Below are 22,339 nucleotides of genomic sequence, written 5' to 3'. Positions count from 1 at the left end.
CAAAGAGCAGAAGAGCGAGCACGCAGATGTGAACCGTATTGAGACCGCAGTTGACGGCTGAATGCCTTTGATCCCGCGCGCGAGAGCGATGAACTTTGGGTTTTGTGTGAAAAAGTGGGAAAATGAATATTGTAAAGCCTCATTTGTTAAAACATGAGTGAAGGAAAAATAACCCTTCTTGAAAAGTAATCCAATAAAAGATTTAGGTTGATTTTCTTTATTGTTTTTTTGTTTTTTTTTTTAAAAAGAGAGGGGCAGATGTTGGAGTCTGAGATACAGAGTGTGTGCCCTTGTTTTTAATATTTAGTTCTAGGATTCAAGGAAACACTGAATTTCATATAATATGAAATTCATGTGCATGTTTTCATGGTGACACATGAAAACAAATGTTAAAGTTAGATAGGAAAAGTGTAAATGTGTAGATTAGAAAGTTTCTTAAATCACTGGGTGAAAAAGTAGTTTAGAGAACAGGAGACAAGATGGAGGATTTAGGGTGTTGTCTCTTGTCCTTCTTCTTTCTTCTTCATGTTCTTCTCCTAGGGGTGTTTGGGTAGTAGTAGGTGATTGGGTAGAAAATGTCAGAGTGCAGCACACAGGTGTTGGGTCATTGGGTCACTAAGAAAAATAATTTAGTTGGCACCTGTTAATTGGGTAAATGGACATATAAAAGACCTTGAAGAAGATCTTTGTTAGCCATTTTACCCCTTTTCTATCGTAGTGCACATAGCTCCTTGTACCTTGTAATGCTGATAACAAAAAATAAACAACTGAGACCGAACGAGAGAAAACCAGCCTCCCTCTCATCAATCTTCAGTTCAAAGGGAAAAAGAACCCAAATCAAAAAGGCCATAAAGAGACAAAGTCACTCCATCAGATGTCACTGGGAGCCCACCAGAAACTCCTCTCCTCCGGCATTCCATGCCGATGTTGATTTGCCACTCGAATTTGGCCCTGTAATAACGGCAAAATTGTTGCCGTCCGTCAGGTACGTGTTGTTAGACGCAGGTTTTTCCATAGCCATCTTTTCAAGAACGGGGTGCCATCCCTGCTTGATTGCTAAATTATCAATAAATTCTGGAAAAACTAAATAAGAAAAAAAATCTAAGATACTGAGGAGTTAATATGGAAACCTTTATATCATTAAACTAATATGTTTTGAAATAAAGTGAACTCTTCCAGGCCTACTGCAAAAATCAAATTCCTAAAAATAAAATAACCAAAAAACAAACAGCATCAAATTCCCATCAATGTCATCAATAAAATCACAGTACCTCCACCAACTAAGGGAAAAAAAATCTTAACCTAGAAAAAATCTGAACCCCCCTCAAAAAGATTCAACACTGAAACACAACTCATCCAAACACTTCAACTAACAATACCAAAACAAATATTCCCCCTATCTAAACCACCAATACCACATAAAACAACTAATGTACTCTCATCACAGTGCATCCGTGTCAAAAATCTAAATTGCCCTAAAATTTTTAATTTAATCACAACCCCAAAATAAAAACTTTAATCTCATTAACAAAAAAAACCCCAAAACAGGTAACACAAATAAAACCCACACCGTACAACCAACTACCGGCAAAAACAGATGCTATGCTCTGTCACTAACAGTTCTTATCACATCAGCAAAGTTAAACGTAAATAAAATGCAACCCTATTGAACTCCACACAACAAATCACACCAACTATTAAAAAATAATCAGACCAACACACTGAACTCAAAACCATTCAACTAACCCTAAACAATAGTTAAAAAAAACCCCAAAGCTCTACCTTTATACTAATACATAATTACAATACTCAATAAAAAAAAGTAATACCTAATGAAAAACATAAAAAATCGATCTAAACTACTAAAATGTTAAAAAAATCACCCCCAAAAATTTACCTATAAAAATCCACCATATAAATGCCTGTGTCCCCAGAAGTAAAACTAATAAGAAATACACTACAGAAAGAAATCCAAACTTATCATCAACACCTAAACTAAAAAAGACAACATTAAATAAATAGAACATATACGTTTTTATACACCAACTACAAACAAAATAAAATTATACCATCAATTACTAAAAATCACCTTAAAACCACTCAATAAAAAAACTTTCAAAAATTGAAAACTGCATCTAACAAAAGCCACCTAATTAACACCCCAAACTCAGCTAAACAAACCAACCCTACCCCATCTGAACTCCTACATCCAATAAACAAAACCCAATAAGGTGTGTTCCTTCTATTCCAGGTGTGCCCAGGTGTCCCCAGATGTCCCCAGGTCCCCCCAGGTGAGTTCCAGATGTATCCTCTCCATCCCAGATGTGTCCCAGGTACCCCCAGGTGTCCCCAGGTGTCCCCAGGTGTGTCCCAGATGTATCCTCTCTATCCCAGGTGTCCCCATGTATGTTCCCAGGTACCCCCCCCAGGTACCCTCAGGTGTGCCCAGGTGTGTTCCTTCTATCCCAGGTGTCCCCAGGTGTGTCCCCAGGTGTATCTCAGGTGTCCCCAGGTGTGCCCAGGTGTCTCCAGGTATATCTCAGGTGTCCCCAGGTGTGTCCCAGGTGTATCTCAGGGGCCCCCAGGTGTCCCCAGGTGTGTCCCCAAGGTGTCCCCAGGTATCCCCAGGTGTGTCCCCAGATGTCCCCAGGTGTATCTCAGGTGTCCCCAGGTGTGTCCCAGATGTCCCCAGCTGTCCCCAGGTGTGTTCCAGGTGTGTTTCTAGAACGTGTTCTAGATTGTTCTAGATCGGGTTCTAGATCGCGTTCTAGACTGGGTTCTAGAGCATTCTAGACCACGTTCTAGATTGTTCTAGACTGGGTTCTAGAGCGTTCTAGATTGGGTTCTAGAGCGTTCTAGATCGTGTTCTAGAGCGTTCTAGACTGGGTTCTAGATTGTTCTAGATTGGGTTCTAGATTGAGTTCTAGGCTGTTCTGGACTGGGTTCTAGACTGGGTTCCAGGTGTGTCCTCAGGTGTGTCCCAGCTGTCCCCAGGTCCCCCCAGGTGTCCCCAAATGTCTCCCAGATGTTCTCCAGGTGTCCCCAGGTGTGTCTCAGGTATCTCAGATGTTCCCCAGCTTTCCCCAGGTGTGTCTCAGCTGTCCCCAGGTGTCCCCAGTTGTCCCCAGGTGGCCCCCAGGTGTCACCAGCTGTCCCCAGGTGCATCTCAGCTGTCCCCAGGTGTGGTTTTGGTGTCCCCAGATGTGTCTCAGGCCCCCCCAGGTGTCCCCAGGTGTGTCCCCAGGTGTCCCCAGGTGTGTCTCAGGTATCTCAGATGTTCCCCAGATGTTCCTCAGCTGTCCCCAGGTGCGTCTCAGCTGTCCCCAGGTGTCCCCAGTTGTCCCGAGGTGGCCTCCTGGTGTCACTAGGTGTCCCCAGGTGTATCTCAGCTGTCCCCAGGTATGGTTTTGGTGTCCCCAGGTGTGTCTCAGGTCCCCCCAGGTGTCCCCAGGTGTGTCCCCAGCTGTCCCCAGGTGTGTCCAGGTGTCCCCAGGTGTGTCCAGGGGTCCCCAGGTGTGTCTCAGGTGTCCCCAGGTGCGCTCACATTGTCGGTCAGGGTGACGTCGGCCCCTCGGGTCAGCGGTCGCGGAATGACCTCGATGTGTTTGTGCTCGGCCGCCCAAATGATCGGGGTGCAGCCGCCGTTGTCCTGAGGGGTCATCCAGGGGTCAGCGCCGCCTCCAGACACCCAAAATCACCCCAAAACACCCCAAAAACAACCCAAAACCAGCACAAAACCAGCCCCAAAACAACCCCCAAAACAACCCCAAAAACAGCCCTAAAACAGCCAAAAAAACACCCAAGAAACAACCCCTAAACAGCCCAAAAACAGCCCCAGAGCAGCCCTGACCCTCTGACTACTGCCAGGACACTCCGGACACTGAGTGGACACTCAGGGGTCACTCAGGACACAGTGAGTGGACACTCAGGGGACACTCACACACTCAGGGGTCACTCAGGACAGTGAGTGGACACTCAGGGGTCACTCACTGACCTCTCACCTGGGCGTTGACGTCCACCTGTCCAGTTCCCAGCAGGGACACACAGAGTGGACACTCACACACTCAGAACACACTCAGGGCTCACTCAGAACACTCAGGACAGTGAGTGGACACTCAGGACAGTGAGTGGACACTCAGTGGTCACTCACTGACCACTCACCTGGGCGTTGACGTCCACCTGTCCGGTTCCCAGCAGCAGCTCCACCATCTCCAGGTTCCCGTTCTTGGCCGCGTGGTGCAGGCAGGTGGAGCCGTCCTCCTCCTGCGACGTCATCGACAGGGGACGCAGTGACGTCATCGACGGCCGCGCCGTGACGTCATCGACGGCAGAGCCGTGATGTCATACACGGGGCCGCAGTGACGTAATCAACGGGGCCGCCATGATGCCATCAACAGCAGCGCCGTGACATCATACACGGGGGACATTGTGACGTCATACACGGGGGTGGTGACATCATATGGGGGCGTGTGGTGATGTCAGACACGGGGGGGTGGTGACGTCATACACTGGGGGGGCTTGTGATGTCACACAGGGGGCGGTGACGTCACGAGCTGGCGATGACATCACGGAGTGCGGATGACGTCACCGGGCGGGACACGTGACATCACGTGGGGAGAGAAGGTGACATCACAGGGAACACTATGACATCACCGGGCTGACGATGACATCACAAAACTGGTGATGACATCACCGGGTGCGGGGCAGGGACAACGTCACCGGGATCAAAATTGAGGTTCCCAAAGATCCTGAAGGAGATTTGGGGCAGTTTTGGGGGATTTGGGGCAGTTTTGGGGGGTTTGGGGACAGAAGATGAGACACCCCAGGCAGGAGACACAGCCCCGGTGGAAACGGCGCCCAATGCGCACGTCAGGGTGGCATTCAAGAAATGTGCCCTAAAATCCAGAAATCGGCACAAAATCAGCCAAAATCAGCAAAAATCGGTGAAAAAACGGCAAAAAAACAGCCTGAAGTAGCCCAAAATCACCCAAAACCACCCTGAAATCAACCAAAATCAGCCTGAAATAACCCCAAATCAGCCTGAAGTACCCCAAAATCACTCAAAATCAGCCTGAAACACCCCAAAATACCCAAAAATTGCCATGAAACACCCCAAAATCACTCAAAATCACCCTGAAATCAACTGAAATCAACCTGAAACACCCCAAAATCAGTCTCAAGCACCCCAAAATCAGCAAAAAAACAGCCTGAAATCACCAGAAATCACCCTGAAATCAACCAAAATTGGCCTGACATGCACCAAAATCACTCAAAATCAGCCTAAAATACACCAAAACCAAACTGAAGTCACCCGAAATCCGCCTGAAACACCCCAAAATCAGCCTAGTCAACCAAAATCACCCTGAAGTCACCTAAAATCAAACTGAAATAACCCAAAATCACTCAAAATCACCCTGAAATACCCTGAAATCAACCAAAAATCTCCAAAAAACCTCCCAAATCCCCCAAACTGATCCCTAAAAGGCACAAATTGAGGTTCCCAAAGATCCTGAAGGGGATTTGGGGCAGTTTTGGGGGATTTGGGGATTTTTACAGAATTTTCTTGTATTTTATGAGATTTTTTCTAGATTTTTTAGGATTTTTCCAGCGATTTTTTGCAATTTTTTCGTATTTCATGGGATTTTCATGGGGTTTTTTTTGGATTGGGGTAATTTTTGGGTTAAATTCCGGTGATTTTGGGTTTTTCTGGACTCACAGTAGTGCAGAAGTGCCCGCAGCCAGGGTAGCAGTGCTGTTTGACCCCAAAATTCAGGATTTTTATGGGATTTTTTGCCGTTTTCTCGTATTTTATGGGATTTTTTGGTTTTTTTTTTTTTTATTTGAGGATTCTTTTGGATTAAATTCCTGGGATTTTGGGTTTTTCTGGACTCACGGCAGTGCAGAAGTGCCCGCAGCCGGGGTAGCAGTGGTGTTTGACCCCCAAAACTCAGGATTTTTATGGGATTTTTTGCCGTTTTTGCATATTTTACCCAATTTTCACGGGGTTTTTTTTGGATCTGAGGATTTTTTGGGTTAAATTCCGGTGATTTTGGGTTTTTCTGGACTCACGGTGGTGCAGAAGTGCCCGGAGCCGGGGCACCCCTTTTCTTGTTGCAGCACAGCTCCTTTTTGGGAGGGGGTCTAGACCTAGAAGGGCTTCCAATAAAGCAGGGTGCTGCTGTCCAGGGCAGTTGGAGTTGTTCTCTGCCTGCTTTGGGGGTGAGGAGCAAAGGCTGAGGGGGACAGGGTGGGCACTGGGGGGCTCCCGTGTCCCTTGGGGCACGCCGAGGTCCCCGGCAGAGGGAGGCAGGCGCTGCGCTGGAGGAGCAAGGTGAGCGGGGAATGGGGAGGGCTCGTGCCGGGTACCCTTGCCCAGAGGGGATCCCGAGCTGCCAGGAAATTCCCTGCGAGGGCTGGATGCAGAATCCAAAAAGCTGTGGAGTTGTTCTGGTTTTTACGGTAGGTATTGGCAAGGAACGGGAACTGATCTCTCTAAATTCCCTTGGAAAGAAAGCCCCTCTCTGTGCACACCGTCTTTAGGGTTTTGTTATGTCAGGAACGGCTTAGGGTTAAGAAAGTGGGTTTTGTTTTTCCACCTCTTACTTCCCTGTAAAATATGAGTGTATAAAACACATCTGTGCATCCATGAGGTACTAAAATGCACCAAGAGAAATTTCTGTGCCTAAGTTCCAGAGAGACGAGCGCGTTCTGCACTCGGGGTTCACCAGAGCTTTATATTTTCGTCATTCTGACCTGTTAGCTGAATGAATGGGTAGAGTTTCAAAGAGAAAGCAATGCAAATTTCAAAAAGCAGAACATTAGAAAGAGAAATATATAAATATATACATGTAAAAGTAAATATAGGGGAGCTAGATAGATATATATAGAGAGAGAGTTAGAGAGAAAGAAAAAAGAAATAAATACAAGTAATCCAAATCTAGACAAGTAGATTAATATTCAGTATGAAAACCATATGGATAGATGCTAATATAATATATTTTAATATCTGTTGTGTATTATATCTAGGTGTGTAAAAAAAGAAGTTCAATATGATAGAAATAGGTATGAAAAATATTTAAATCAAGGGACTTTTTGTTTTTTATTTACTTACAGGCATGGCAATTAAATGAATAATATAGAAATGAAAATATACACATCTATAATAAACAAATGAAGATAGATAGATAGCCATTAAATAGAAATAAATACAAGTAATCCATTTCTGGACAAGTAGATTAAAACCTCAAAAAAAGCTCAGAGGCTAGAACTACATGAAGGCCTCCACCCTGAGAGACATGAACTTAAGGAACACCATTACAAAGTCCTTTATCCCACAGTCCTTTTTCCCAACACACAGGAAGTACCAATATAACGTAATTAGTATAGGTTTTTCTTACTCTTTTGAACCCCACATCGGGCAGTGAATAATGTAATGCTTAGAAAGCTAAGACAAAACTCAAAGAGCTGAAGGATAACTTCATAGCTCCAGCCACCTTGTGTCCATCTAGGAACACCCGCTAGACTCCAACTACACCCTACATTACAAATTTCAAATTACAGGTGCCTGGGACTTGGCCTTTTACACCTACACCCAGGCTGGGCAGCAGGACAGAGCAGCTCTGGGACAGCTACACCCAGACACCCGTGACACACAAGACAACAGATGAGGGGACACAACGGGGAGACAAAACTCTGGGCCACAAGAACGGCCGCAAGGACCGAGAGAACGCGGAACGAGATGAGCCGGGTGAGAATGAAGGCGAGCTGATGAAGCTCGCAGAACCCGGGAGGAAGACGATGCTGACGGAACGACTTAATCCAAGAACTGCCAAGAGGGATGCCCAAGAATCTGAGGGCCACAGTCCCCTACCTGTCTTTGCGTTTCTTCAAGTCCTAAGCCGCAACAATGGATCCTCGCGGCGCACGGCTGTTGACACAGCTCGGAACAAGACCTCTAAAAGACATCCGATCGGATACTTTTCAAGAGAGACGCGATTCCAAGGCCTCTGAGAGCTGCCGAGGCAAAGTTTTGATGGCGTCTGGCCAAGGAGCCCAGAGATCAGAGATGCTACGAGTGACACCGGGGTTTCTGGTAAGCCCCCAGAAGAGATAAGGCAAGGCACATACAACACGAGAGTCACAAAAGACACAGAAGGCACGACAGACAAGTGACATGACGCGCCCCGGGGCTGCTCTGTCCTGCGCACCTCAGCACTGTGAACAAAAGTGAGGCTCTCCCACCGTGTGGCCTAAGGGGCCACAGTCTGGACCTCCCCGTCCCCAGAGCTGACTCCATAATCCCGGGTCACAAGTCCCAACCCTGCACCCCGCTTTCATAACCCTCTACGGGTTGTAGCCGTCGACTTAGCTCTCGGATGCCTGGCGGGGAGGGTCCACATGGGGCGTCAAGGAAGGCCGCCTCGCCATCCGGGAAGTTCCTGCCATCACCAGGATGTCGTCTCCTCGTCAGCTACAATCAAGAAGACCAAATACCGGTGCAGGATCTTAGCAGCACATCTGTGAAAACCCAGCACTTACCTTCTCTAGAGAACGCCCAGGTTCATGGGCTGCACACTTCACCTCACAGGGAGGCAGAGGCTTGCTTCACAGCAGTATTGGCTGACACAGCCAAATTACCACCACCTCAAGAAGGGGAGGAAGACTCTCCAGTCAGTGAGGGACAGGGAGCCTAGGGTACCCCAAGGATGGAAACCCCAGCTTATATGACAGCAGTAGGCCCTAGCACTCACTATCACTTCCTGGCTGGCCCTAGCACCAGGGGTACTGCCTGCAGGTCTCGGGGGTTCTGGCACTCTGCTGCTTTAGGGTTCCTGCCTGCAGCTTTCTCAGGAAAATGGGGGTCATTTTTAGGGCTACTGTTTAGGGTTCAAATAGTCCTGTACGCTACCTTATATCCCAACCTGTACCCCTTTTATTTTCACTGTTTGTCTCCAGCCCTCGAGCTTTTGACCTCTGAAGCCCTCCCTCAACCTCTCTGTGTCAATGCCAAGCTCCCACGCTGAACCCTACCAACTTACAACCCTACGCTTGCAACCGGGGATGCTCCTTATCCATAGGCCCCAAGAGATGTCCCTTAGCCCGGACCAGGCAATCCACAGTTGCTCCCTACCCTACCTAAGTTTGGCCCTGAGACAGGGCAGAGGCTGACAGAGCCGAACTCTTTGCGGAGGCTAGGCACGAAGCCCTGCCAACCGCCGCCTCGAGGAGGGGTGGGAGCAATCCCCGGCTGCGGAGGGACCGAGAGCCCAGGGTGGGGCGGGGCGGGAAACCCCCTGTTTCCCCAACCCTACGGATCGTCCCCCCACTATCTCCTGGCTGGCCCTAGCACCAGGGAACTGCCTGCAGCTCTCGTGGGTTCTGGAACTCTCCTGCTTTAGGGTTCTGGCCTGCAGCTGCCTCAGGGAAATGGTAGCACTGTCAGGACTGCAGTTTCGGGTTCGGGGTGGGTTTTACCTAAACTCCACCTTACCTATACCCCTTCTTTTCACTGTTTGCACAGCCTTTTTTTTTCTTGGAATTCTTGTGACAGATTGAGGGCACCGGGGAGGGACTGCCAAGATGAAATCAAAAGGGAAATGGAGAAAGATCACCCCTGCAAATCCACACCGGCTCAGCTGTTCAGGTGCTGCTTCCTGGCAAAAAGCTTTGTCCCTCACCACGTCCTTTAAGCGGTGCTCCACATCCAAGTGCATCCAGCTGCTCCCCCAGACCCTATGAGATGCTCTCACCGTCACTCCATGAGATGCCACTGGGAGCCCACCAGAAACTCCTCTCCTCCGGCAGATCCATGCCAACATTGATTTGCCACTCGTATTTGGCCTTGTAATAATGGCAAAATTGTTGCCCTCCGTCAAGTACGTGTTGTTAGACGCAGGTTTTTCCATAGGCATCTTTTCAAGAATGGGGTGCCATTCCTGCTTGATTGCTAAATTATCCATAAATTCTGGAAAACCTAAATGAGAAAAAGAATCTAAAAGACTGAGGAGTTAATATGGGAACCTTTACATCATTAAAGTAGTAGGTTTTGAAATAAAGTGAATTCTTTCAGTCCAACTGCAAAAATCCAATTCCTAAAAATAAAATAACCAAAAAATAAACTGCATCAAATTCCCACCAATATCATCAATAAAATCACAATACCTCCACCAGCCAAGGGAAAAAAAATCTTAACCTAGAAAAAAATCCAAACCGCCTCAAAAAGTTTCAACACTGAAACACAACTCATCCTAACACTTCAACTAACAATACTAAAATAAATTTTCAAAACAAATATTCCCTCTATGCACACCACCGATACCACATAAAACAAATAAAGTACTCTCATCACCGCACCCCTGAATCAAAAACCCAAATTGCCCTAAAATCTTTAAAATAATCACAAATTAACCCCAAAATAAAAACTTTAATCTCATTAACAAAAAAAAGAAAACAACCCAAAACAGGTAACACAAACAAAACCAACACTGTACAACCAACTACCGGCAAAAAAAGATGCTATGCTCTTTCACTAACAGTTCTTATCACATCAGCAAAGTTAAACGTAAATAAAAAGCAACCCTACTGAACTCCACACAACAAATCACACCAACTATTCAAAAATAATCAGACCAACACACTGAACTCAAAACCATTCAACTAACCCTAAACATTAGTAAAAAAAACCCCAAAGCTCTACATTTATAGTAATACATAAATACTCACCAATACGCTATAAAAAATTTTAATAGCTAATTGAAAACATAAAAAACCAATCTAAGCTACTAAAAAATTAAAAAACATCACCCCCAAAAATATACCTATAAAAATCCACCATATAAATGCCTGTGTCCCCAGAAATGAAACTAAGAAACACCACAACCGAAAGAAATCCAAACTTATCATCAACACCTAAACCAAAGAGCACATTAAATAAATAGAACATATACATTATTATACACCAACTACAAACAAAATAAAATTCTACCATCAACTACTAAAAATCACCTTAAAACCACTCAATAAAAAACTTTCAAAAATTGAAAACTGCATCTAACAAAAGCCACCTAATTAACACCCAAAACTCAGCTAACCAAACAAACCCTACCCAATCTGAACCCCTACATAGAATAAACAAAACCCACTAATCGATATCAAAATCTATTTTAATTCATTCTACCTAAAATACAAACAAACCCATTCATAAAATCATCTTTATTCAAAAACCAAATTTCACTTAGTATACAACACAAAAAAATCAAACAACACACTGTGTACCACCAATAAAGTCTAATATTGAATAAAAACCACATATAAATGCCTCTACTTACTAAATATTACTACCACTAGTTATATTTACCTGTATCTGTATAAAAGCATACTTTTAATTAAAAAACATTAATTTGACCATTAAGCCAAAGATACACAATTTTTAAAAAAATGTTCTAAAATTACATTATATTATATCCCCATCATCTGCTTTATACCCAAACATAAATTCTATAACTTTAAAACTAAAAAAGAAAAAATTCTTTGAACATACAATCTATATACAGTACTAATACAGCGTCACCCAAATGCTCTCTCAAATCTATTGTTTAACACAACAAAAAATCCATTTTTTACTTTTTTAAAATAACTTCTCATTGATTAGTGAATACCAAATAATTGCCAGAACCGTAACAACTTCTTCTAAAACTATTCAACTTTACTCCGATCCAAAAACCCAGGCTACCACCAAAACACCCCACGGCTCAAAAAGATCCACGCCACAGCCCAACTCCAAAAACATCCAAACCATATATGCAGAAAAACCCTTCTAAATCTCCTGAGCTTTTCTCCACAACAAAAGAAAAAAATATCTAACGTTATTCATCCTTTTTTTCCTCTTACCTATGCCCTACTTATTAAAATAAACATTTTTTTTCACTTTTCCTCAAAAAAAATTTCCTTTAAAATCAATTAAAAAACGGACTGAAACCTCCCCTCTATTAAGAAACACATTCACTTTAAAACATTTCCTCCCAATTGGTCTCTGACGTTTCCAAGGTTTGGATCCCGTTCCAGTGCACCAGAACCAAATCAACCTGCTCTGGCTCTGGAAACACCAGCGACACCAAACCCAGAGCACGAAGCACCTCGCCGCTCCTACCCCGCTGTCCCTCGGCCCTGCTCTCTCGCGTCCTACGCTGCAGAGCGCTGGGAGCCAGGTTCAGCCCCGAGAATTGTCACATCCATTTCCTCGGACATTCCAGCTTCCACGGGGATATTGCGGGGACCCCCTGCATTCCATTCCCTAGTACAGCAGCAAGACAAAGTTCTCCCCCAGCCCGCGTCTCCAGAAAATCGTGTACAAGCCTTAAACAAGCTCCGAGGTTTGAGAAATACGGTCTGCCCAACAAGCCCAACTCTGCATCTACAGGAAATGAACATCACAAACAGATTCACGCACACCAGATAGACGGGACGCTGTCAGCTTGGACCTGCAATTAACTCGGCAATGGAAAAACCTGAGCTCGAAGCCCTCACGTGAGGGTGCAAAAGGTATTGGACACAGTTTCTAGAAAGCGTCACATCGTTATTTAAAGGCGCGGCTCGGCTAAAGAGCAATACCGACAAAGCCCACAGACAAAAAGCCTGGGGGATCGGAGTTCGATTTTTTCCCTCCCCTCCTTCCAGCGGCTTTCACGGGAGCCCCGGCAGCGGCGGCACTCGGCACCCGGGGGCGGCCCCGCGCTCCTGCCCCCGGACGGACCGGGGCTCCCGGCAGGAAAGCGGCTCCTCCGGCGGGCGGGGGCGGCCCCGGCCCCGGGAGAGCCCAGCCCGCCCAGCGGCACCGGGACCGGCCCGAAGGGACCCCGGCGGTGCCCGAGCCCCGCGCCCGGAGCGGGCGGAGCGGCCGGACGGACACAGCTCCGCGCCGCGGCTCCCGCCTGCCGGCCCGGCAGAGCTCACCTCGCCTCCGCACGGCTCTGTCTCTCCCTGGGGGCTGCTCAGCCGCCAAATTCCCGTTGCACTTCAGCAATTCCCCAGGGAATGCCAGGAGCGCTCCCCTGTAAGACATTTGGTGCCGGGGGCAGAAGCGCCCTCAAATGCAGCGGCACGGCCACACGTGACCCCGCCAAATGCTGGAAAAGCCGGTGTTCCCGTCAATTGGACCCCGGAAACTGAGGCAACAGGGTATGTTCCTGCAATCTTAAACCAATACAATGGCAAATAAATGTGCGCTCGACACTTCATTTCAATCCCCTACGGCAGCAGAAAAAGATTTTTCTCGAATAAAATCTCTCAAATGATGGGAAAAGGGGGATTTTCATCTCAGTTCAGACCGTGACAAAGTGCAGACAACAGGGTTTCCCCCTCAATTTAAACCTCAGAATAACGAAAAAAGGGGAGGTACCCACAAATCAAACACATGATACGGCAACAATACTTTTCCCCTTCCTTAATCCTTGTGTTAAAACAACACAAGGATTCGCTGTCAACCGATATACCTAACACCCTGGAAAAGGCAGGTTTTCCTCCTATCGGTACCCTCAAAAACATAGGTGAAACTCCTCCCAGTTTAAACACAGACAATAATGGAGGAGGAGTTTCTTCCCTCAGTTTTAACTTCTTTTGTCCTCATAACCACCCCCCCCCTTTTTTTTTTTTTTTTTTTTTTTTCTGGGAGAACAAGGCAGTGAATGTTAAAATAAAATCAAAAGGGGAGAGAGAAAAGTCCCCTCTGCAAACCCACACTGGCTCACCTGTTCAGCTGCTGCTCCGTGACACAAAGGTTTGTCCCTCAGCACCTCCTTTAAGCAATGCTCCACATCTGAGTGCATCCAGGTGTTCCCCCAGGCCCTGCGAGATCCCCTCACCATCATTCCATGAGACACCCGGGGGACCCGGCCATAAACCTCTCTCCTCCAGTTGCTCCCTGCCCAAATGAGATGCGCGAAACCGTCCCCCTGAAACAGTGCCCAGTAGGACCCACCCCGTCCTCATCCTCATCACTGCTCACACCTGGGGCTGCTCTGAGCCCTCATCATCCTCGCTGCTCACACCTGGGGCTACTCTGAGCCCTCATCATCCTCACTGCTCACACCTGGAACTGCTCTGTCCCCTCATCATCCTCACTGCTCACACCTGGGGCTGCTCTGAGCCCTCATCATCCTCACTGCTCACACCTGGGGCTGCTCTGTCCCCTCATCATCCTCACAGCTCACACCTGGGGCTGCTCTGAGCCCTAATCATCCTCACTGCTCACACCTGGGGCTGCTCTGAGCCCTCATCATCCTCACTGCTCACACCTGGGGCTGCTCTGAGCCCTCATCATCCTCACTGCTCACACCTGGCACTGCTCTGTCCCCTTATCATCCTCACTGCACACACCTGGCACTGCTCTGTCCCCTCATCATCCTCACAGCTCACACCTGGGGCTGCTCTGAGCCCTCATCATCCTCACAGCTCACACCTGGGGCTGCTCTGAGCCCTCATCATCCTCACAGCTCACACCTGGGGCTGCTCTGTCCCCTCATCATCCTCACTGCTCACACCTGGGGCTGCTCTGAGCCCTCATCATCCTCACTGCTCACACCTGGGGCCCCTCTGAGCCCTCATCATCCTCACTGCTCACACCTGGGGCTGCTCTGTCCCCTCATCATCCTCACAGCTCACACCTGGGGCTGCTCTGAGCCCTCATCATCCTCACTGCTCACACCTGGGGCCCCTCTGAGCCCTCATCATCCTCACAGCTCACACCTGGGGCTGCTCTGAGCCCTCATCATCCTCACAGCTCACACCTGGGGCTGCTCTGAGCCCTCATCATCCTCACAGCTCACAGTTTGTGCTGCTGTTACCCCAAGACTGAGGGCAGGGGCAGAAGGAACCCATTGCTCATTCCCTAGACAGATTGATATTACTTGTATTTATTTCTTATTTATGCCTATATATATCTCCCTATATTTATATCTTTATTATCGATTTGTATATTTTAATTTCTATATTATTTATTTAAAATCCCTGCCTCTAACCAAATAAAAAACAAAAAGCCCCTTCACCTTAAATGGTTATTTAAATATTTTAATGCCTATTTTTATCAAATTTATATTCATGTTTATATACTATATTGAACTAGGCATAACACACAAGGTATCCTATATTAAAAGATATCTCTATTAGCAACTATATCTATATTATTCATATTATATATTAAATAGAAACCTATTTGTATGTATTTATAACCCTTATATATATTTCTATATTTAATATATATATTTGTATATTGTACATTTTATTTAAAAGCCCTGCCTCTACCCAAATAAAAAAAAGCAAGCCTTTATTTTAAACTAGATTTAAATAATTATTTTCAACTGAGATTTATAGTTTTTATTTATGCTATATTTTGTATATATTCCTGTATTAATTCTATGGAATATAGGTTAAAGCATATTACAATAACATACATAAGATTACTTATCTTTTAGATGTGTATATTTATGGACATTATTTCTATTATATATATTCTATTTATAGGGCCTTCTATTTTTACATTTATATCTTTATCTATTTCTCTTTCTATTTTTCTGCTTTTTGAAATTTGCATTTCTTTCAATTTTAAACTCCATAAATTCATTCACCGAACACATCAGAATAACAAAAATATAAAGCCCTAGACAACCCCAAGTGCAGAACGCACTCGTCTCTATGGAACTCATCTCTATGCAACTTAGAGACACAGAAATTTCACTTGGTGCATTTTAATGCCTCATTGATGCACAGATGTGTTTTATACACTCATATTTTACAGGGAAGTAAGAGGTGGAAAAACAAAAGCCACCTTCTTAACCCTAAGCCATTCCTGACATAACAAAACCCTAAAGACGGTGTGCACAGAGAGGGGGTTTCTTTCCAAGGGAATTTAGAGAGATCAGTTCCCGTTCCTTGCCAATACCTACCGTAAAAGCCAGAACAGCTCCACAGGTTTTTGGATTCTGCATCCAGCCCTCGCAGGGAATTTCCTGGCAGCTCGGGGTCCCCTCTGGGCAAGGGTACCCGGCACGAGCCCTCCCCATTCCCCGCTCACCTTGCTCCTCCAGCGCAGCGCCTGCCTCCCTCTGCCGGGGACCTCGGCGTGCCCCAAGGGACATGGGAGCCCCCCAGTGCCCACCCCGTCCCCCTCAGCCTTTGCTCCTCACCCCCAAAGCAGGCAGAGAACAACTCCAACTGCCCTGGACAGCAGCACCCTGCTTTATTGGAAGCCCTTCTAGGACTAGACCCCCTCCCAAAAAGGAGCTCTGCTGCAACAAGAAAAGGGGGGCAGGTCCCAGAAATACCTTCCTGGAATTTTGACCCCTGACCTTTTGACCCCAGACCCATGACCTCCTTACCCCCTGACCCCGACCTTTGACCCCAACCTTTGACATGTGACATCATGATCTTTGAGCCCTGACCTTAGACTTTTGAAACCCTGACCTTTTACATTTGAACCCTGACCTTTCACCTTGAACCCCTGTGACCTTTGACTCTGTGAGCGTTGACCCCAAGACCTTTGACCCCATGACCTTCAACCTTTGACCTGTGACATTCGACCTCGTGACCGGTGACCCTTTGACCTTTGACACTTGACCCCATGACCTTTGACTCTGTGACCTTTGACATTTGACCCAGTGACCTTTGACCTTCATGACCTTTGACTTCGTGACCTTTGACCTTGTGACCTTTGATCCCATGGGTTTTGGCCTTTGATCTCTGTGACCTTTGACCCCTGACCTTTGATCCATGACCCCCCTGACCTTTGACCCGCTGACCTTATTCATAACCCTGACCCCTGAAATGGTGGTGGTTGTGTTTTTCTGGTTCAGATATGGTGGTGTGAATTCATTTTTAGTTAACTATGGTGGTGCATGTGTACGTCTGGTTTGATATGGGGGTCTGCAGATGCATTTTGGGTTGAATATGGTGATGTGCATTTATTTGTGGTTAAAAATGGTTGTGCTCATGCATTTCTGGTCAAATGTGGCGCTGTACATTTGTGTGGTTTTCGGATGCTGTGCCACGCGTGTTTTGGCGGGCGCGTGTGGTGTGGCTTTTTTGGATGGTTGTGTGGGTTGGTTAGTGGATGGTAGAAAAGTTTTGAATGGGGTTTTTTAAGACAGTAAATTTAAGTGGTTGTTTGTTTGGTTTAATTGGTTTGGGAAAAGATTTTTTTGGAGGAAAATTGAAAAAAAGTGTTTATTTAATGAGCAAAGTATTTATAAGTATAAACAAATGAATAATAATAAATAATAAAATTTGTTGTTGTTTGAAGAGATGGTCAATTTAGAGAGTTCTTGTTGAGATGTGTAGTTTTGTTTGTTTAGTTATATATTAGTTTTTTTGGTGTTGGAAAGTGTTGAGGCCCAGACCCCCGAGGGCTGGATGTGTGAGTTTTTGGTGTTTAGGTATTTAGTTTAGAGTACATTTGAATAGATTTAAGAGAAAGGAAAAATATATATAGTTTGGAGAACTTTTTTGGTTTAGTTTGTTAAAACTTAATTCAAAATAAGGGAGACTTTTGTTTTGTTGTAGATAATATTGTTTGGAGAAGGATGTGGGGGAATGAGTGTTGTTTTTGAAAATAACTTGTGTGGGGTGTTCTGTTTCTTCTGGAAATTAGTTATATATACACAGATAAGTAGTGATATTTAGTAAAAAGTGATGTTTATATGTATTTTTTATTTAATGATTAGATTTTTTTGAGGTATATATTTTTTGAGGTATATATTGTGTTATTTTTTTGTATTATTTATTATGTGTCATTTGGTTTTTGAGTAAAGACAATTTTATGGAGTTTTTTCAATTTAAAGTGGAATTGATTTTAATTGCTTTTTTAAAATACATTTTTATATTTGTTATTGGGATTTTGGTTTTGTTAAAGTATGTCAGGGTTTAGATTGGGTAGGGATAGTTTGGTGAAATTCGGGGTGTTAATCAATTAGGTGGCTTTTGCTAGATGTTTTTTAATATTTGAAAGATTTTTTATTTAATATTTTTAAGATGGTTTTTAATAGTTTATTGTATTTTTTTATTTGTACTTGGTGCACAGTAGGGGAGACGATATATTCACTGAATATAATGTTTTTTAGTTTAGGTGTTGATAAGGTTGTTTTTGAAATGAGTTTCATGGTTTGCTTTAATTTTTTAGGGATATTATGTTGTTAAAGGACTTGTTTTTTAAGGTTTAGGATGATGTTTTGAGTAGCAGTGTGAGGTATAGGGTAGGTTTTTATTTATTTAGTGATGTTTTTTATTATTGTGAGTATGTAGTGTTTATTTTGGTGTGTTTGGGGTACAGTAATGTAATTAATTTGTTAGGTTTTTTATATTTCTATTTGAATTATTGTTACAGGGGGTTTGATTGAAGTATGTGTTTTAAACTTATGGATAATGTGAGAAATATTGCTTATGGCTAAATTTATTTTTTGGTTTTGTGGTTATTTGGAGATGGTATTTTTATTTTGATGATTGTAGGTATTATGAGATTATTGAGTTAGGAACAATTTTGTTTTGTATGGTTAATTGCAGTTTGTTTTTGATCTTTTTATTTTTGTAGTTGCATGTACCTGTTTATTGCTTTGGCACTTTTCATTAGTTGTATTTTTGGGGATAAGAATATTTATATGATGGATTTTTACAGGGAGTTTGTTTTTGTAGTTATTTCTTATTTTTTTAGTAGTTTAATCTTTTTTATTGTTAATGAGATCTTCCATTATTTTTATAGAGCATTGATTATTATTTATGAATTAGAAGGTAGCAATTGGGTTAGGTTTTTTTAGTAATGTTTAGGGCTCATTGAATGGTTTTGAGTTTAGTAAGTTGTTAAGTTTTTTTAAGTAGATTGGGTTGTGTTAAGTTTAATATATTTTTCTGTCTTTTGTTTTACTTTTATGATGTGGTATGAATTATTAGTAAAAAGAGTGTAGTGGGGTTTGCTGCTGCTCTTCTAATAAACTGGGTATAATTACTAATACACTTCTAAAACATGTTACTGGGATCGGGATGTAGGGGAGGACAAAGAAACTAAAAACTAAAGCTACTTGGTACAAACTTCAGTACTTCTATAAAGTTTTTATCAGTCATTATTACTGAGCTTAGCATAACAGCTATTTTAATCTGTGCCATTTTACTTCGTAGAAGTTATGTATTAGGGCCAATATTTGAGTTATTTTTGGATAAAAAAATAAACTTAGGGACAAGAAAGGCATTAAAACTTGAAAAAAAGCTCAGAGACTAGAACTACATGATGGGCTCAACCCTGAGAGACGTGAACTTAAGGAACACCATTACAAAGTCCTTTATCCCAACACACAGACAGTACCAATATAACGTAATTAGTATAGGTTTTTCTTACTCTTTTGAACCCCACATTGGGCAGCAAATAACGCAATGCTTAGAAAGCTGAGACAAAAGTCAAAGTGCTGCAGGATAACTTCACAGCTCCAGCCATCTTGTGAGGATCTAGGAACACCCGCTAGACTCCAACTACACCCTACATGACAAATTTCAAATTACAGGGGCCTGGGACTTGGCCTTTTACACCTACACCCAGGCTGGGCAGCAGGACAGAGCAGCTCCGGGACAACTACACCCAGACACCCGTGACACACAAGACAACAGACGAGGGGACACAACAGGGAGACAAAACTCTGGGCCACAAGAACGGCCGCAAGGACCGAGAGAACGCGGAACGAGATGAGCCGGGTGAGAATGAAGGCGAGCTGATGAAGCTCGCAGAACCCGGGAGGAAGAAGATGCTGATGGAATGACAAACTCCAGCAACTGCCAAGACGGATGCCCGAGAATCTGAGGGCCACAGCCCCCTACCTATCTCTGTGTTTCTTCAAGACCTAAGCCGCAACAATGGATCCTCGCGGCGCACGGCTGTTGACACAGCTCAGAACAAGACCTCTAAAAGACATCCGATCGGATGCTTTTCAAGAGAAACGTGATTCCAAGACGTCTGAGAGCTCCAGAGGCAAAGCTTCGATGGTGTCGGGCTGAGGAGCCCAGAGATCAGAAATGCGAGGAGTGATGCCGGGGTTTCTGGTAAGCCCCCAGAAGAGATAAGGCAAGGCACGTACAACACGAGAAGCACAAAAGACACAGAAGGCACGACGGACAAGTGATGGGACACGCCCCGGGACTGCTCTGTCCTGCACACCTCAGCACTGTGAACAAATGTGAGGCTCTCCCTTCACGTGGCCTAAGGGGCCACAGCCTGGACCTCCCCGTCCCCAAAGCTGACTCCATAATCCCAGGTCCAGAGTCCCGACCCGGCACCCCGATTTCAGCCCCTCTGCAATTCGCAGCCTCCGACTCAGCTCCTGGATGCCCAATGAGGAGGATCCACATGGAGCGCCAAGGAAGGCCGCCTCGCCATCTGGGAAGTTCCTGCCATCGCCAGGCTGCCGTCTCTCGGTCAGCTACAAGAAATAAAACACAAAATCAGCGGCTGATCTCTGCAGGGCATCAGCCAAAACCCGACAATTCCACTACTCACGGTCTCCTGCGAACGGCCACGTCCTGAGGCCGCACGCTTCGGCCGCGCCGGGAGCCGGACGCCGTCGTCGCAGGGCGCGCCTGAGTTAAGAGAAGACAAAGTGATGCGGCATTGCTGAAACTCAAAGGGACCCTCGCTCCTCCTCCCGACATCCCCAACTCACGGCAACCCCTCGGCCCGTTCCTGAAGGCCACAAACATGACCCCTTTTCGTAGAAAAGGCTTCGTCCCATGGTCCCATAACGCTTCCGCAGGGCTCACGGGAGAGGTGAAGCAGGCGTGCCGGTTGGTTGGTGAGGACGTGTCGGCGAAACCTGACTGGACCGCCTAAAGCACATAAACAAGAAGGGACGCTTGACATTTGCAGCAGAAACTGAGAGCCCAGTGATAACAACAGCTTCCCTCCACCGGTCAATGCTCACCTTGCCCACTTCGCCTTGACTGCTGCTAGCTGGCTTGACTTCCTAAAAATAAACACAAAGAGGAGACCTGTCACACAGTGACCGGTTCCAGTTGCCCTGCAAAGACAAACATTGACTTACCTTCTCGCGGGAACCCCCTTACCCTGGATGGGGCGCTCTGCCACTGATTTCATCCGTCCGCATCTGAAAGAAAGCTGAGACAAAAGTCAAAGTGCTGCAGGGTAACTTCACAGCTCCAGACATCTTGTGTCAATCTAGGAATACCCTCTAGACTCCAACTACACCCTACATGACAAATTTCAAATTACAGGGGCCTGGGACTCGGCCTTTTACACCTACACCCAGGCTGGGCAGCAGGGCAGAGCAGCTCCGGGACAACTACACCCAGACACCCGTGACACACAAGACAACAGACGAGGGGACACAATGGCGAGACAAAACTCTGGGCCACAAGAACGGCCGCAAGGACCGAGAGAACGCGGAACGAGATGAGCCGGGTGAGAATGAAGGCGAGCTGATGAAGCTCGCAGAACCCGGGAGGAAGAAGATGCTGATGGAATGACAAACTCCAGCAACTGCCAAGACGGATGCCCGAGAATCTGAGGGCCACAGCCCCCTACCTATCTCTGTGTTTCTTCAAGACCTAAGCCGCAACAATGGATCCTCGCGGCGCACGGCTGTTGACACAGCTCAGAACAAGACCTCTAAAAGACATCCGATCGGATGCTTTTCAAGAGAAACGTGATTCCAAGACGTCTGAGAGCTCCAGAGGCAAAGCTTCGATGGTGTCGGGCTGAGGAGCCCAGAGATCAGAAATGCGAGGAGTGATGCCGGGGTTTCTGGTAAGCCCCCAGAAGAGATAAGGCAAGGCACGTACAACACGAGAAGCACAAAAGACACAGAAGGCACGACGGACAAGTGATGGGACACGCCCCGGGACTGCTCTGTCCTGCACACCTCAGCACTGTGAACAAATGTGAGGCTCTCCCTTCACGAGGCCTAAGGGGCCACAGCCTGGACCTCCCCATCAACAAAGCCGACGCCATAATCCCAGGTCACGCTTTCATCCCCTCTGCAATTCGTAGCCTTCGACTTAGCTCTCAGATGCCCGGCAGGGTGGATCAACACGGAGCGCCAAGGAAGGCCGCCTAGCCATCCGGGAAGTTCCTGCCATCCCCAGGCTGCCGTCTCTCGGTCAGCTACAATAAATAAAACACAAAATCAGAGGCTGATCTTTGCAGGCCATCAGCCAAAACCCGACAATTCCGCTACTCACGGTCTCCTGCGCACGCCCACGTCCTGAGGCCGCGCGCTTCGGCCACGCCGGGAGCCGGACGCCGTCGTCACAGGGCGCACCTGAGTTAAGAGAAGACAAAGTGATGCGGCATTGCTGAAAC

General features: G+C 45.8%; 2 long non-coding RNA genes across 2 annotated transcripts; both read right to left on the bottom strand.

The window, feature by feature from the left end:
• Positions 1-19,175: 19,175 nt before the first annotated feature.
• LOC131583516 (uncharacterized) lies at positions 19,176-20,712 on the bottom strand. The gene is made up of 3 exons (XR_009278529.1): positions 20,685-20,712; positions 20,522-20,601; positions 19,176-20,444 (listed from the first exon to the last, which is right to left on the bottom strand). It is a non-coding gene; the product is annotated as an uncharacterized LOC131583516 (long non-coding RNA).
• On the bottom strand, positions 20,712-22,106 carry LOC131583517 (uncharacterized). The gene is made up of 3 exons (XR_009278530.1): positions 21,085-22,106; positions 20,943-20,984; positions 20,712-20,847 (listed from the first exon to the last, which is right to left on the bottom strand). It is a non-coding gene; the product is annotated as an uncharacterized LOC131583517 (long non-coding RNA).
• Between the last annotated feature and the right edge of the window lie 233 nt (positions 22,107-22,339).

Source organism: Poecile atricapillus, chromosome 12, assembly GCF_030490865.1.
Source record: "Poecile atricapillus isolate bPoeAtr1 chromosome 12, bPoeAtr1.hap1, whole genome shotgun sequence".
In the NCBI taxonomy this organism is placed as follows: domain Eukaryota; kingdom Metazoa; phylum Chordata; class Aves; order Passeriformes; family Paridae; genus Poecile; species Poecile atricapillus.
The sequence above is the reverse complement of the archived record's forward strand: the minus strand, read 5'-3'. Positions and strand labels throughout refer to the sequence as shown.